Raw genomic sequence first — 15466 nt, 5'->3', positions numbered from 1 at the left:
GAAGGTAGTTTTGTTTGTGTGTTTCAGGGAATTATCCCACTGTAATTACAGTTCATACTTACACTGGTAAGTCTCTATGCTGGAGGTGAGTCCTGCACTTCCCTTCAAGAGTGGGATGCTCCCATAGTGGGTGTGGGGTTTTGGATATGACTGTTCTTGGGAAAAGGCAGAGGAGAACAGTTGCAGCCTAGGTTTAGAAGCAGGTGGTGCAGCTGATGAGTGGCAAGAGAGCTGCCAGCTGCATGCCCAAGGTTCTTGGGCTGCACTTGTAGGACTCATTTCAGTACCTGCTCTGACTTGGCACAGGAAAGTGCCTGAGGAACTTTATGTAGTGCCACAGGACCATGAAACTGACCTTATGTTAAGTGCTTTACGTAGACAGTAAAGTTTACCAAAGAAGCATAAACAAAATATAACTTTAATATTCTTCTGTTTTATTCCTGATTTTAAGCTTGATTCTGTACCTATCATCCTTCAGGAAGAAAATCAGAAAAAAAATACTGTTCTTTCAAGTGCACTGTCTAGAATTGCCATGTTGCCTTTCATTTTGCTATTGTGTTTTTCAAGCTCCTATTTTAAAGCTCAGGCTTTCATGGGGGTCCTTTTCAACTGAGATGACAAATGTAAATGTGATCAAGTGCTAATTAAGAATATGTTCCATGTCCCATTCTGAAAGCTTTTGCACTTGTTAGGGTTTCCCTTGGCACTTGGTGTGGGCTAACAGCAAATGTGTAGTCACTCCTTACATCAGGAATGTTTGATAGGAATTTGTCAAACACTAGTGTAGGATAACCTTGCTCTGGATTATGCTGAGAGAGATGTTTGCAGTCAAGGAGGAAATAAAAAGCTGTTACTGCTTTTCATGTTTATATCATCAAAAATGTTAACACATTTGGGAAGAATGCCGGGGAGATTGTTATTGGAGTTAAAATGTATATGTGTATATTAAATCCTTCATTTTGTGAAAATTACACGTTTTCTCCACTGCCATCTTTAGCACATCTTCCAAAAATATGTATACTGGGGTGGAAATAAGCTGCTGAAGGCAAGGGGAAGGAAGGAACATTTATTATCCTTCACGAAGTCTCAAGTCAAGCCTTTACTGTGGTAGCTGGCTGTAGGAAAGCACAATGCTGACAGCTCTTGGACAGAGAGCCTTGTCTTAACTTTGGGCTGTTGCATGTTTGATCACTTTCAACTTCTTGACCAATAACAGAGGCAGAAAGCAAGATTGCACTTCAGAGCACACAAAGGCTAGTCTAAATTCAAGGATAAAATGCCAAATAGCCACAGCACAAGCATGCTTTGGCTAAATGTGTTGTGTTTTTGTCCTGTGTACTGTAGAATCTTTGTGATGGCACTTAATCACATTAACAAGTCGAGATACCTGTTCTGTTTTATACACTAATGCATCTCAGTGTCTCAAGGTTCCCAGGAACAACAGTTCTAGATGGTATGTTCATTTTTTGTTCCTTTGACCATAATCAGTACAACCTTGATGTGTTTACATAGTCAACTTTTTCACTGCCAACTCCTAAACCAAAGTTTGGAATATATATGGCTTCAGGAAAATGTTATCAGCAATGACTGAGTGGCAGATGTAGATGCTTACTAAGATCTAACTCAGTGCATTCTCTCTGTTGCATGCATAATGTATTTTCCCCATCTAACTCACATAGCAGATGACTTTTTTGCATTAAGGGTAAAGATTATAGCAAGCTGAATAAAATCAGTGCAGTATAAACTTGTGCTCAAAGATGAAAAGAAGTCTGTCTTAAAAAAGAAAATTAGGGGGAAAATGAAGTGCACATTGTTCCTGCTGTCTTGTCAGTTGGGAGTGGTTGCTTAGGTTGTGTGAGCTGGGCAACAGTGTGAAGAGAACGAACAAAGCTCAGATGCAAATTGATAAATTCCCTCACTAATACTGACCTTTAATAATGCATTCCATGGAATGGAGTAATTTCTCTGCCATTTTGTTTCTAGAAATGGTGGGAAGTTATTATTAAAAATTACTTTCTTAACCAATACGAGGTATTTGATCTAATTCTGGGGGAAGCAACCCAGGTACTAAAGCACTGAATCATACAAATATGTTCTTAGGGATATTTCGGTGTGATGCCAGAAGACAAAGTGTGTTTATGTAGCAAGAAATGTAGAGATAAAAGTGTTTAGTTCCTGGCAAAATGAGCAACAACACTTCCATTACAGTGGTAGTGTTCAGGTTGGCTTCTAATAATGTCAAGTAGATGTTCAATTTATTAAAAATTTTTTAGTCTTTAATTATAAGTTATTAATAATTGCCAATCTGATAATTAAGTTAATAATCTTTAAAGTCCTTGAAACAAAAATATCTCTCAAGTATTTTCTTTATTTACTCCCTTCTTTCCTTGCTTGTATTTTTTTCTATTAGTCTAGAAAGTTGTGGAATGTCTCTCCATGCTCATGAAGTTCATGGAGAGAAGAAGGGTTCTGACTCAGACTAAGCAAGTCTGAGCACATACATTGCTTAACCATTTATGTGTTTCTGATTCATTCTGAGGTATAAGCATCACATCTGTACAACATAGACTAGGATTTTATTTGTAGGCTCAAAAGTAGAGCCAGAATGAAAGAGTTGAACTGAATGGTGTAAATATCTAATTGGGTTAATGGATAATTTAAATATGCCTGAAATTTGTCCCACTGTATGTATTTATGTGGTGGGGATCCTTTTGTTTTATATGTGGCTTTCTAATTCTGGTTACTTGATGCCAAGCATTATAAATGAGGGCCTTTCTCTAAAGTGTAAAACTGATTAAATGTTAACATGAGTAATCAAAACATCAAATTTTGCCATAAATTTGAATTCAAACATAGAAATGCTACTATCCCATGTTATAAACAAACACTCTGCCTTTATTTTTGCAGGAGCTTCTTAGAAATGGAGTATATGACAAATCTGCTGCCAGGTGGCTGGCCTGGTGAAGGTGTTGTTCTCAGAAGCAGGACTAAGGTAAGCTGCAGCTCTCCCCAAAATGCCTCCAGCCCTTGCAGGGTTCTTCCACTGCTGGGCTGGGGGCACTGGTAAGCACACAATGACAGAGTCCTCAGATAGAACAAACCTTCACATGTTGTCTCTTATGTTTATATTTCAATGACAGCAGTACAGCAAATGCCTGCATAGTTGATATTTAGTAAGAGTTTTCATGGCTTACCTTCTGTTTTGTAGGCTGCTGAGGTAAGAAATCAAAAGTAGTTCTGTTTAGGTTTCACATGCATGTTTGAGTAGGAGGTAGATTTTACTGATTGTTTTTAATCAGATTAATGAGGAATTTATTTTCTGTTGCTGTGAGTGACTACTGCAGTGATATAACTTCTTTGGCACCAGAGATTTAAACATTATTTTAAAAAATCATGTATTATAAACAGAGTGAGTAGTAACTAATTGGACATTTCCTAACGATTTTGTTTACTGGCATATGGATGATATGACACATGTAATGTATATGCAGTATTGCCAACTGTAGGCATTAGAAATCATGAGTCAGACCCTTAAAAGTCTTGGAAGTGGTTAAGAAAATTTGACAATTATCTTCTGTTCTTTGGGCTCCTAGGGTAACATGAGTCAAGCTTGCGACAAGCCTTGCTTGAGATTTAGGGAGGAAAACTGAAGGTTTTGACTAATCATGTGTCTTTTAGAGTTGGTGCTTTAAAAAAAAAAAACAAACAGAAAACCTTGCAAGACTGGCAATAAAAGGATGATTTGGCAATGCTCTAATGGAGCAGGATGTCATTAATCTGAAAATAATCATAGACTGAATTTGTTTGTGAACATCTGTGCGAACATAACACAAGCCTTGGATAGTGAGGCTTTCTGGGTAGGAAAGTTATAGCTGCTGATCTACAAAACAGGCTGCCTTTGCCAAAGGCATAAACCTAAATTTGTAGATTCAATTTTTTAATTGTTTGGAATGACTATTAATGAAATGAGAGAGATAAATTGTTTACCATAGTAACAGAATTATGCTGTGCATGATGATGAAGCTGATGAAATCATGCATCAGAAGAAAATAAGAAGTTAAATGAGAACTCCGCTGTTTCTATGTGGTATGTGCAAACTTCTTATGTTGTTTATGTTGTTAGACCCACTCATTGAATTAATTGTCCCTCTCTTGCTGTGACAAGATAACAAGTTGTTGCTGTTACCTTAGGCCCAGCTCTGGCAAGGGTAGAAGGTATCTAAAGAAAAATATAGGCTGAGATCAGATGAGCTAAAGAGAGCAATCCACAAAACCTTTCTTTTTCTAAATCTAGCACAGCAATCTGTATGGCTGTAGTTGCCTAAGTTTTCTGCAGTAAAGTTATTTAGATGTTAAAAAGACAAACTGGGCTTTCAGCACCCCTGGCAGGCTTGCAAGGCCATGTGGGATGTACAGATTGAGCACCAGTTTTGCACTTGGATCTGCTGGAGGACACGTGCCTCTTGCCAATGGCAGTGCAACCCATGTTACAGCAAGAGCAACTGCTGTGGCAGCAGGAGCAGGCTGGAAATGCTGTGATGAGTCCTTTAGATACAGTGGTTTAAAGGTGGATTAGACAGTGGGAAGTCTGGGTTTTGTGCCTACTCCACCTCAGAAGTTTAGCTATGCGCTCTACAGACCCTGTTGCATAAGGCTTTCTTTTAGACTGCACCTAACAAAGTCACTTTACAGAAAAGGCCCTGAGAGCCACAGGAAGGAAGAATTTTCTTTCTCATTGAGCTAGAGAGTGATATTTTCCACTTGCATGTTCTGATTTCCCCATACAGCGCTTGGTTTCCTTTTTATTTTTTGCACACCTTGAGGACAGCCACCAGCCTGCTAGGAGATACAGAACTAATTTATCTGAGAAATACCAGCCCAAGCTGTGAGCATTTAGAGTGGGCCAAAGTCCCACTACAAATCTGAAATTTGGGTTCTTCTGGTAAAGAGCCAAAAAAAGCCCCCAAATGTTTTTTTTTTCTGTTGCTGCTCAAGCATGTAGGGTAGGATTCAGCCCAGCAAATAGGGATGATGGATCTGACATACCCTTATCTGAACAACCTCCATAGTCCTTGGAAAGAAGTAGTACTTCAGGGTGTGGCTGGTCTTGCCCTGAAGTGGGTGTGGAGCACAGGATCTTGAGCCACACCACCTACTCTCTGCTTAGAGAATCTAGAGTGAAGAGCTTGACACAGGTGCTTAGGCATACATTTACATGAGAGGGTCCCTCCATGTACTATTAATTATAAATTTAAACGGACTGGAGCATTCTAGAGCTTTTACTTCATGGTTTTACTCTCCTTTATTTAGGGTAGTTTTGTAAATGTAAATCACTCTCGCTCCAAGCCCAGGAGAGGTTGGCTGTTATTCTGTCTAGTTATTACAAGAGCATTCAGAGACTTGTGGCATGAGAGGAAAGATGGAAAAAATAAGGCACAGAACACATGAAGAATGACTGTTAGTTGTGGAGGAAGAGAGCTGGCAGATGACTGGTTAATGTGTGCACAATGTGCTGTTGAAAGCACGCAAGCAACAAGCACAGAGTAGGTAGGATCAACACTATGGTTTTACCTGCCTCTGCTGCAGCATTTAGCCCATGGTTGCTGGTGTTATGCTGGCAGGTGCAGGCAGTCAGTGAAACCTGGGCTTCCTCAGATCCTGCAGCAGAGACCCTGTGCAGAACACCCCACCGCAGTTCTTGCTAAAGCACTGTGAAAGATAGTGCTGCTGAGGGAGAAATAAACCCTAGCTCAAACATCCTTCTTGTGGTAGGACTGCATTCTTCAGTCCCATACCAATCACAATTTTTAATTGCTCACATCAATCATTACTTTTCTGCTCAGGAGCCTGTGATGCAAAACCAGTAGAGGGTGGAACATGGGTTCAGTTTTGCCATTTTTCTCACCTAGCCTGTTGCATCAGTGTGAGAGCAGCTGTGCCTTTTGTACTTCATGGATTGAAGCCATGTGTGGGGATTTAAGTAGTCAGTGACACCTTAGGGATAGGTAGCAACACACAGACTGTCTTGCTGTGAGGCTGCCCTTGCCTACCTCCACCTGGCTTGGAGGGAAATTGCCTCTGAGTTGGTGGCCAGAAGAGACACTGTAAGGCAGTGTTTAGATTTGGGAGAATAGCTGGTGAATGCGGTGGGTGTGTGGTCCATGTGGGATTGAGTGCAGGCAAGCTGTGGGCCATCATGTGGAATGAAGGACTGGATGCAGCGTGGGGTTTTATGTGGCTTTCCTTTGGATTAGGAGTAGGTTGGTTTTTGAGCCATTTATGAAGCTCTGATGAAGAGACTGCAGGGCATTAAAAGGAACGCTTTCTGAATATATATTTTGCTAAATACTTTATTTCTGTCCTTAAGCTTAAGGCCATGCAAATTCTAGCCTGTTTGACGCTGTGTTTGTCATAGGTACAGACATTTGGGTGAAAAATATAACACTACATTTTGAAGCAGTGTTTTGATTGTCCCTGTTATGCACTTTTAAAAAATATGCAAACAATTTTGAAGTCAATTTATCCTTAGGCTATGTAAAAAAAAAATGAAAAAGATGCAGCAACAATTATATTTGGAATCAGTTGAACCCTAATTTAGCTATTCAAGTGTTTGGTTACTTTAAGAAATAGACTTGTGAGTAGTCATCAGATTTAACAAATCTCAAAACCCCAAGTATGCTTCCTTAAGTCCATATGGATCACCTGTGTACAGAGCATAGATGAAAGGAAATGGTAACAAACTGGGCTTCCTACATTGAAGAGGTTTGGTGGAGGCTTCCTTGTCCAGAGTAGAGCACTCAGTGCCTTGGCAAACAAGTGCCGAGGGTTACATTGTAGGGGTGATGGTGGAAGTCAGTGTTATGGGCCAAGGAGGTGTAGAAGTGCAGAGGAACTGCTCAGAAATAGGGTGAAAAGTGGAGTTTGTGGACATGTAGTACATGCTTTCCAAACTGTGATGGATGTAGGCTTCTCTCTCACTACAGATGAGATAATGAAAAATTCATAAGCACAAGAAACTCATTTTCTGGGACAGTAGAGGTGCAATTAGATTAATATTCAGAAGATTGTAGTCCCCACCTGGGATTTGAACTCTGGATTAGAAGATTAAAACTGGATCACCATATGCTGCTCAATCTCTGTGTGTAATTTGGTAGTTGTTCCTCTAAATAATTAATTAGATAATGCTCCCTGTCAAGTAATCAGTTTGGGGTTCACTTGAGGAGAAGTAATATAAAGTCCATCAAACCAGAGAGGATTTTATTAGGACAACCATGATTAAAGTTTCAAACTCTAAATGAGGATTTCTTAATTATGCTGTTCAACTGCAGAGAGAGAAAAATTTAGTGTATTGAAAGATTACAGAAGTCACCTCTATTTTCTTTGATTTTGTCTCAGAGCAGAACAAGAAGAAAATTCACATCTTTCTCTTGGAAAAGTGAGTTTGACAAGCCTTGTGGAGTTATGAGTGGCAGACCTGAAAGCACAAGAGGCAAATCAGTCAAAATATTTTTTTTTAAATACCTCTCCTAGTTTTGATGACACCATTTCCTTGAATGCAGGGTTGTGTTAGGCATTTTTCCAGTCATTTTATAGCATTTATTGTGCTTCAGCTGAAATGATACAGAACCATGTGAAGTCAGCACCTTTGCCTCTGATAAAGAACTTTCTGCAAAAATCCGAGACTTTCAACAAAGGAAATCCAATCTAAAAATTTCTTTACAAAGACCCCAGTACTAATTGCAGTTTTAATAAAAAAATTACTGAAAACCAGAAACCAAAGCAACTATGAGGGGTAAAACAGCAAAGTGGGGCTCACTGTGGGTTAATGTTGAGCTTAATACTTACTTCTGTATAAATGACCTAAAATAATAAGAGAAGAAAACTTACACATCAATCAAATTCACAGATGGTATCCAGAGGCTTCAAAGAAAGCAGAGACAACAGATAACCCACCAAATAAACTAGAGTTAGAGAAAAAGGGAGCATTCAAGGACAAGATGCAACTTTGATACATGTAAAGTTCTTTTGTGGATTAAGAGAAGGCTAAAAATGTAAATGTGTTCACAGAAGAAGACACTGATTTCATCAGGAGACAGGGACAGTTTTAGCATCTCACATCCTGTAACCAGGGGCAATTAGTTTAAATTCTATTTAGCAGCAGTTTTTTGGTCTTATGAGCTCTGTGCCTGAGGTCTGCAGAGAAAGCTGCAGGATTTTGTTTTCAGATGCTGCTGGATTAAGAGAGCAAAACTTTTTGCATTTCTTGTTTCCAGTTTTGTCAGTACTTGTATTTTAAAAGAATGAGGTTTGGCTGATGTTATGTTTTGACATTGGTGGGAGACTCGCCCTTTACCAAAAGCTTAAAAAAAATCAGTTTGCCAGTGAAACCTGTTGACTTTGCATCCATGTTTGATGAGGTGGGTCTGTGTGTAGCTAAATGTATCTTTACCCACCTATGTCTGATGTTTGCTTCCATATCTGCAAAGTAACCTCCTTGTTTTGATTTGGCACACATAGTGCTGATTGGGAAAGCTGTGGTATTTAGCACAGGGCTGTAAAATTTTATGAGTTTGTTATCCTTGGATAAGGGACAAGCAAATAATACTCTGCCAGATGAGCAGGTAGCCAAGGAACAGATGACCAAACTGATTTCTGGGTAGCAAAGGACACTGACTGAAAAAGGGCACTGGTACTTATAAAAGGAAAGAGATAATTTTACAAGCAGCCTTTCTTTGATTACCAGAGAAAGACAGATGTAACTTGGCTGCAGGGACCAGAAGAGATGGGGCCTCAGCAAAACCCTGGAGCCTCTGTGACCACCAAACATATCCAAAAAAGTGATGGAAAAACTGAGGCAGTAATTCAGATGTTGCTATTTTTCTATTTGATTTTCTGTATGACTTTGTTTCATGCATTGACTGAATAATGTGATTTTTTTTCTTTTTAGACAAGAGTTGGCAAAATTTTATGTGCTTCTATTTCTGTGGATCCCTGAAAAATGAAACAATAAACCAGTATATCTGTAAAGGTAGCTGCATGTATCAGAAACTTGGGAAGCATTTTAGTGGCAATATGGAGGAAATCAGGCTGTGAAATGAAGCTGCTCATGGTCTAGGATTATTGTTATCCTCCCAGGTAAGGGTGTGCACATTACTACATGGCAATGTCTAAGGTTGTGGGCAGCCACTTCAGTGGCCATGTGAAGTTGAGTAGTTATATAGGAAATAAACAAATAGGGCTATTATTAGTAGTAGTTGTAGTAATAGTATTATTATTAGTAGTATTACTATAATTATTCATTTTTATTATAGTTTTTTATAGTTTGACAAATAGTCAAAGCACTGTTGCTGCAGGAATGAATACACCTTTGCATTTAACATGTTTATCTCAGGGCAAGACTGGTAATAGTCTGAAGGGCCTGTGGTTCAAGTCTGCCATTATTAGCCCAAATTCATAAAGGCTTGAGGATTCCTAAATGGGACTGAGTAATTTCACGTATTAAACCCTAAATTTTGATCCTTACTTGCCATTCCTTAAGCTAGATCTTTATACATACAGATTTTCACACTTCTGTTTGCCAACTATTAAATATTTTATTTCTGTGCACAGAAATAGCTGTTAGAGCAGTGGTTAGAAACCAAGCCTCTATACTTCTGATCAAATTTCCCAGTCACTGGTTAAAAGATCAGGCAGCTTCTCTCTAGTCCACTGATTTTTTTAATCACTTTTTATCCAGGAATATGACTGCAACAGGGAGGGAGAGGAACATCCTGAGCATAAAGCCTGCAGCAGGATGGTTGGGATAGCAAGTGAGACCTGTGCACAGTTTAGTAATTTGGCTAAAATGGAAGTCTCCTTCTTCCCTGTCACACAGGCAATGACTTTTCGCTGTTTTACACAGGCCTGAGTACAATGTACAGCTGCAGTTCAGGAGAGGACTCCAGGCTAGAAGTTCCAACTTGACGCTAATCACAAAATCCTCGAGGTTAGAAAAGACATTTAAGATCAAGGCAAGTCATAAGCCTAGCACTGCCAAGTCCACCATAAACCCTGTCCCTGAGTGCCACATCTACATGTTTTTTTCCAATATCTTCAGGGCTGGTGACTCAACCACTTCCTTGGGCAGACTGTTCTGCAGCTTGACAAACCTTTTAGTGTAGCAATTTTTCCTAATATCCAATCTAAACATCCCCTGGCATGACTTGAAGGTAATTTAACTGTGACTCTGGTGTGGCCACATGAGCAGTGGGCTCTCAGGTGGGTACCTCTCTGAGGTCTCTCTCAGCAAGCCCTGGAGCATCCTTGCTCCCAGCTCTGCCTGTTACATATCCAATGGAGGTGGCACTCAGCAGCCAGGCACCAGGAAGGCAGACACTGCAATGGCTGCTGCCACAAAACCTGAATCCCTTAATGCATCTAACCCATGGCTCTCTGACTTACAGTGCAGATAATAGTGTAGAAGGGATGCTAAAAACCAGCAAGTTACTTAGGCAATGCAGTAGCAGAAGGAAGGTGAGGATGGCAGACCTCTCTACAATTGCATTTTGCTTACTTTTCATTCTTCATAAGAAGAGGACATCTGTACAGTGGGATGGAAATTTTCCCCATTTCCAGGATGCCACTTTTTCCAATGCAAATTTTTGTTGTTTTCCTCCTCAAAATGCTTCTCTTGTTCCACGTCTTCTGGGTGCTCTGTGGACCATGCAGATTTGGCTGTGGTTTGTCCATGCTGACCTCCCTCCTGCTGTCAGGGAAGGAGTGTAGGCTGCAGAGGAGCCACAGAGGAGTGGGGATGGTAGGATGGATGTGGCCCAACAAACCTTGTTCTCAGTCATCAACCTGCATTTTTGAAGCAGAGGTTATGAATTATGAAGCAGAGGTTGGCCTTTTGTGTGTTTTCTTGAAATGGCTGCTGTGAGATTCCCAGTTCCTCACAGCATTAACAGCACTAACAGGTTACAAGCAGAGACTTGGTGTGCTCTTGGTTCTGCACAGCATGAGCTCCTGCACAATGAACCTCATTTCTGCAAGCCTCTATAAATGTTTGGTTGTACATTTTGAAATGTACTCAATTTTGTAATAACTATAATTCTATAACTTTATTCCATAAGCTTATAGAAGGAGTTTGACCACTAGCTAGCTGTTTGAATACAGCTTTAATGGCTGAACTGTTGTTGAAATTATAGTTTCACCTTTAGTGATAAAGGACCTCTGGATTTGCCAGCCTGAGTGATTTCATGTTATTTTTTGGCCTACAGCTGTTAATAGATTTCAAAATCACCATTTTGATAAAATGTCTCAAGGAAGATTTTTTTTTGTTGCAGATTCATTTTTCATATTTTTTTTCTCTGGTGATTATAGCAAATCTAGATGGTTTCAATTTAATTAAAGTATCTTAACTTGGCAGGGCAACATAATCATAAGATATAGGAGTTTTCAAATATATAAAAAAAGCAAATGCTTATTGGGAAAAAAAGTCTTATTTATTTCAAGTGAAATGACAGGCTTTTCTCATATATTTAGCCTAAGTTTTAAATCACTAACTAAGGGCTAACTATATTGCATGATTAAGCAAATCCTAGAAGGTTCCAATTGTTTTACTGGAACTTGAAATGTATTTCATGCTTTCTAGAATGTTTTCTCAATATATTGGCTTCTTCTTCTAAAATAGCAGTTGGGAATAGACAGCAGTGAACCCATATTAAATCTGAGTTGAACTATGTTCTTCAGAGATGTACTGCATTATTTTTAAATGATGCATTCATGGAAACACCATAATGTCACCAGAACTACTCAATCCTGTTGTTCTAGGGCTTTGTGTGTTTTCTGAAGTCACTGTCTCTCAGTCTGAGTGCATCACTCTTTTAATTGATCTTCATATAAAAGCTGTCCATATTTTTAGAGTTACAGCCATAAGCACCCTGACATAGAAGCATACACTCTGCTTGTTTCAGAAAAATTATCTCCTTTTCTGAATATTTTGTCAGAACCTCTTGCGAAGAGTGAACATGGAGCCAGCAGAAGCTCCATCAAATGATGTCTTTGCCCTCTCAATGGGTGATGTGCTTGGTAGTGAGAGAAGATTTTCAAAAGGTTTCGTGCTATATCAGTGTCTGAAAGTTCAGGTTCACAAAAGGGTTTCTCATTGGTCTAGAAATCTCAGACAACATCTTTGTTTTATCCGCTACATGATCTCCAGCCCTGCTAAAACATCCTGAACATAAGGTAGTTGGATATTTCTGGTTTTGAACTCTAAAGATGAGGTCTCCAAGAAGCACCAGATAATGAGAGAGAAGTAATTTCATCTTTGGAAATGAAGAGGTTTTTAGTGTTTCTTTCAAAGTTCAAGTATTTTTCAAGTTTTGAGTATCAAGTGCTGCTTTTTATATATCTCTATATCACACTTCTTTACTGTGCATATGTCCAAGCACTGGAACAGGCTGCCCAGAGAGGTTGTGGAGTCTCCCTCACTAGAGATATCCCAGAACTGTCTGGATGCATTCTGTGCTCTGGGATGATCCTGCTTGAGCAGGGAGGTTGGACCTGATGACCCACTGTGGTCCCTTCTAACCTGACCCATTCTGTGATTTCTGACTTATGATGCTTGCTCATTGCCATAAATATATTGAGTAACTCAGCTGAGCAAGGCAGAGCCACCTCAGGAAGATTCCTAAAATAGTGACATAAAACCAATTTTATGTGCTGGATATTTTGAGGGGTTAGTTTGGTTAGCTTGACATAAGACAAATTCAAAAATTACAAAGAAAAGTGGTCAAACTTCAGCAGAATTTAAATTTAACAGAAATCTGTCTGTGCTTCCTCAGTGACACTCCAGCTGGGACACTGCATGCAAATATCAAATAGTTTCTTAGGGTGAGTTGTGAAAAACTGGCCAGAAAAAACAGTAGGCTGGCACTGGTAGGCTTGATCTTTAAATTCTTGCTTTTCAAATTACTGCTGAATCTAGAGGGCCGTCATAAAGGGTCGTCATTGCTGAATCTTTATCTTTACAATAAATTTAGATTTTTTTCCAGAGGATGCTGTGGCAAAAATTTTACCATAATGACAATTGTAGAGTTCTAGTTTCCAATAATAATATTAAATGCACAACACAAAGAGAAACTCAAGTCATGCTTGAAAGTGCTTTATCAGCATAAGACATTCAAGACAAGAAAATATTGTTTTGAAAAATGGGAATTGATTTACCTGCTCAGTAAAAAGTCCTGGAAAACATGAGAACTCCAACTCACAGAGAAAGAGAGAACAGCTGTTCAGTGCCCTCTGTGCCTTTTCTTAACAAAGGGTTTGGGGCACCCTTCCTCCCACTACAATAGTGCTTGGTGCTATAAAAATTTGGGGGTTTGGGCTTTGTTTTGGGTTTGGTGTTTGGTTTTTTTTGTTTGTTTGTTTGTTTTTGTTGTTGTTGTTGTTGATTTGAGGGTTTTTTTTGTGTTTTTTTTGGTAATGTACTGCATGGAGATGCCTAAGCAATACTCCTGTCCTGAGATATCTGGGCTTGTACATTTTTATGCCTGGAATATTATCTTGGCATCCTTGCCTTTATGCAAAGTGAAGTGAAGCATTGGCTCAAATCTAACTTAGCTGCAAGAAAGGCAGTTTTATTTGTAATTGAAATTAAGTTAATATATGCACTCTGACATGTCTCAAGGCAAATAAAATTCTTTGTTTTATGTAAAATATTTTCATAATTTTCTATGCCTTTTGCATCTTGTTGTCATTCCACCTTATATTTCTATGTTTCCTGTATCTCAGAGAACACAAAAATGGAAAATGAAGCTAAAAAGCTTTAAAGAAAAGCTTTAAAAATCTTACATTTGCATTCTGGAAAATGGCTCATTAATTACAGCTGGAAATATGAGATGTGAAAGGCTGCCAGCAGAGTCAATTCAGGTTTGTGACAATGATAATTTTATGACTTGCATCATGTCAGTCTCCCAGAAGATTCCCTCCTGCTCGCAGAATAAGTGAATAGTGAGTAAATGAATTCTTACAGTTGCCAGGTAGCTTGGAGCACAGTGTTTTGTACTAAAATTATGTTTATTTCCATATTCTTGGATCTAGTTTTAGTTTGCCTGCCTGGCATCAAAACTGTGAGAGGAGTGACCTCACATTCCTGCTCCTTGTTTTGTCTTTGAGGATGATACAGCTGAAGCCAGTGGACATTGCACTCCCATATATCACCTGGTAAGCACCATCTTCACAAGTCTTATTTGGGCAGGCTGAGGGGACAAGGGGTTTGGAAAGGTGAAGTTCCCACTAATGCTGACAGCATTCCCACCTCTCTTAATGTAGGCAGGAACCTGTTAGCATGGGAGACAAACCAACCCTATTGATGAGGAAGGTGGCTAAGTGGCAGGATGGAGTAATCAAAATAAGAGGGTAAGACAGACCCCGAACCCCTGAAGACTATGGAGACATATTCTGGGCTTAGGAAGATATTGAATATTGAGGGCCAAAAGAGTAGTAGAGGAAAAAATTAATGATGTTTCATCTAGTAGAAATAAATAATTGCATCGAATAAAAGATAAATCTTTTATTCTGGTCTATACAGGTTGTCAATACCAACATATTCTCTCATTTTTATTGCTATTATTTAATAACTCTTAAGTAGGAGTAGCTGCAGATGAGAGCAGTTGTTCCTTCTATGGCTGCATTTCGTTATTTTGATTTACTTTAGTTAAAAATGTGAAATGTGAGTCGATCTGACACTATAATACATTGCTACATCATGCTAGTAACTCCATCATGGCAGGGCTGGGACCTGCAGAGTGTGCAGAAGTGTAAAGTCTCGATTTAGATAAATGAAGTAGTTATGTGCAACAGTGCTTGCAACAATAATGTTATCTGACAACGATAGCTAATGCATATGGTACAATTTTTATGAAATGTATGAATCATCTGTCTTTGGGGAACTCATTGTAACTTCCTTCTCCTGATTCTGTGTTAATGTAGCAATATAATTTCTGTTTCTCACGCATTTTTCTCAATGGAAAAGGAGCAGTGCACACCAGCATTTAATAATCACAGCCTTCAGAATGCAGCAGGAGCTACAAAAGCATACAAATAGGCTGGGGCATGCAGAGTTATGGAGGAAAGAACAGCATGTTCCTCAAAATCTGCAAGCACCCATTTGGAGAAGTGCTGTGAAGGAGAACTTCCATGGAGGTTGGTACCAATCCTTGTGCCAAGGCTTGCTGTGGATTATTCTGGACCAATGGCTTCCCCAGCAGTAGATGCTATTGAGATTTCTCACACAGCTTTCATGCTCCATCCTTTGGAAAGATCCTTGGAATGTGTTCTGGCTATCGGGGAGGGAAATTTTTGGGTGGGCTGCTTGCCTGGTGCATCACAATCTGGGCAAAATGGACACCTTTGGATTGCTACAGTTCAGCTGGCAATTGATTTTCTCTGGAGACAGGATTAGGGTTGCCAAGACAGTTTCTTGG

This window comes from Geospiza fortis, unplaced genomic scaffold, assembly GCF_000277835.1.
Source record: "Geospiza fortis unplaced genomic scaffold, GeoFor_1.0 scaffold50, whole genome shotgun sequence".
Classification (NCBI taxonomy): Eukaryota; Metazoa; Chordata; class Aves; order Passeriformes; family Thraupidae; genus Geospiza; species Geospiza fortis.
This window is presented reverse-complemented; position numbering follows the sequence as displayed.